We start from the raw sequence: 2,515 nt of genomic DNA on the forward strand, positions 1-2,515 counted from the left end.
CAATGCTCGATTGTTGACACCTCACCTATCCCGAAGAGAACGGTCATGTTTGATGTGATAATCAAAGCGCAAGCATGCACTTTTAGAGTGTTAGAGAGACCCATATTAAAAACAAACCTTAATTCATGGTGATTAATATTGGAACACCATCAATGATGAGAGGAAAACCCTTACAACAAACCAAGTAAAACCGAAACATGTGATAAATGAACTCATAACCCTATTAAATCATAAGCTCAAGTCCTTAAAAGTTACTGGAACAAATATAACAAAAGGAAAATTACCTATAGAGAGCGTTTAAGAAAGTATATGGTGGGTCAACATAAGCCCCCTGTAACTTAACATATATATATACATTGTAAATAAGTCCAATCAAGAGATAATAAAACTCTCAAGGAAAATAGAATTCAATCTTTATTAAAATATAATTTAGCAGGGCAAAATATATTCATGTTATGTTATGGTAACATTGGATAAAAATAATTCAAAAATTATATATAATTATAAAGACGGGTTATATTTAGTATGTAGATATTTAGTGCCTTATGAGTTTTTCAATGTCAAATCTATTTATACATTCAAAAATGTATTTTAAATAACAAAAAATCACATTCTTATCTTTAAGAAACAAAAAATCACATTCTTACTTGGTGAAAAATGTTGTTTCATCTGTAAATAACACTGTCATTTAAAAATACAAAATTACCAATAAAATTATTTTAATCATATATATATATCGGATGATAACCATCACATTATTTTGAAAATTTCCAATGCCAAAAATGTTTCTGTTTTAGTTCACACATTGGAGTTGTTAGCGGATATTCAGAACGAGAGTGCTAACATTCCAAACAAATTACCCATGCACCCTTCCCTTAAGAATAATATGCCAATTACATATTTTCCTGGAGCTTATTGACATAACTGAACAATATCAGTGGCTGACCCCCAACTCTGTGTCAATTTCTAATTAAATCCTTACAGCCACAATCTTGAGTAGGGAGATGCTTTTGCGCTCCCTCTGTAGCCAAGTTTCTGATTCCTTACCGGAGTTACAGAGTCACTGAATGTCACAAAATATGGCATGCAAAGACTGGTTTAAATGACCCCATCTAACATAAATCTAGAATTTAACATCAATTAAAGAAGAATTTACAGTGGAATACAATACATGATTTTCAGGCGTAGCCGAGTAGGTGCAGGGCAACAGAGGGTTGACAACATCAGCCAAAATTTAGTGAGTTCCCTTGCCATGTCTTCATTTTCTGCATCCATTTTTCCTTCAACTTGCCATGCCTTCAATTTCTGCATCCGTTTCTTCCTCTCCTGCCAATCTTATCCCTAACTGACCGCTCTCAAACATCGAAGCCCACTCAGGCAAGTAAAACTGACTAGAACGGCACACCTTCTCATCAAGTTCATTCTCTCCAATAATCTCCGGCCAGAGCATTCCGAAACCATAGACACCTGTTCTCACCTTGTTGGGGTGTTGTTTCGAAAGCCCTACAAGCGCACTGGTATATGAGTACATGGTCAATGGATACTTCCCTAAATTTCTTTTTATCCCGGAGAGAGGTGCGACAGCTCTTAAGGTATACATGGACATGGAAATTTATGGAGGTATCCATCGACCAGGTACCCTTATACCAGTGGGCTTGTAGGGCTTTCAAAACAAAACCCGAACAGTCAGAACCGAAATTAGGGTTTTCGAAAGAAAACCCAGTGGAAGGCCTTTCTCATAGTGAACATATCTAGATTATAGATTCCAAAAATATTTCAGAGTTTGAATGACAGCAAAAATATTACAGAATTTGAAAGACGGCAGCAAGATCAAATTCTTAACCCTTCTCAATTCAAGAAATATTTCAGAATTTGAGAAATAACAGCGCAACCATTTTTTTAGTACTGGTACAATGGAGCATTCAATCCATTTATATAATTTAAGATATAATTCAAGGATTGAGAATAGAGGTGAGGGAAATTACAGGGAATTGCAGTGCAGAGAACTAGAAAGGCAATGCGCGTGACTTTGCAGGTTGTTTGATTGCACCGAAAGTTTGTACTCTAAGTCTTTTTTATAAGTTAGAAGACAATACATTCCACACGGCTTCTGGCGTCCGTTCATTCGAAATTATGAGTGATTTAGACTTTTGAAGACTTTGAGAGTCCACCGTAAATTCTGATCTAGACTGAAGATTTTGAGAGTCCACTGATTAGCCTTTGAAGATTTGAGAGTCCGTGGAAAATTTGATGTGATTTAGACTTTTAAGGACTTTTTGTTCATTAAAACGCTGAGTGATTTAGGAATGAAGACTTGAAAAGGGAAATTCTTATTTCCACTTGTATAATATTATAAATGTTCTCTGACATGCGAGGGAAATAGCGCTCGCTCTCTCTCTCCACACTCCATTCATTTGTTCACTCTCTCTCTCTCCACGCTCCATTCATTTGTTCATGTGCTGTCACTCAGAGGTCTCTCTCCACGCTCCATTCATTTGTTCACGCGCTGTCACTC

General features: G+C 36.1%; 1 long non-coding RNA gene across 1 annotated transcript; it reads right to left on the reverse strand.

Moving 5' to 3' along the window:
- Positions 1 to 702: 702 nt before the first annotated feature.
- LOC149247030 (uncharacterized) lies at positions 703 to 2,288 on the reverse strand. The gene is made up of 2 exons (XR_016265608.1): positions 1,986 to 2,288; positions 703 to 1,751 (listed from the first exon to the last, which is right to left on the reverse strand). It is a non-coding gene; the product is annotated as an uncharacterized LOC149247030 (long non-coding RNA).
- Between the last annotated feature and the right edge of the window lie 227 nt (positions 2,289 to 2,515).

This window comes from Pinus tabuliformis, chromosome 7 (assembly GCF_031772625.1).
Source record: "Pinus tabuliformis cultivar Carrire ecotype Pingquan chromosome 7, CPIR1, whole genome shotgun sequence".
Classification (NCBI taxonomy): Eukaryota; Viridiplantae; Streptophyta; class Pinopsida; order Pinales; family Pinaceae; genus Pinus; species Pinus tabuliformis.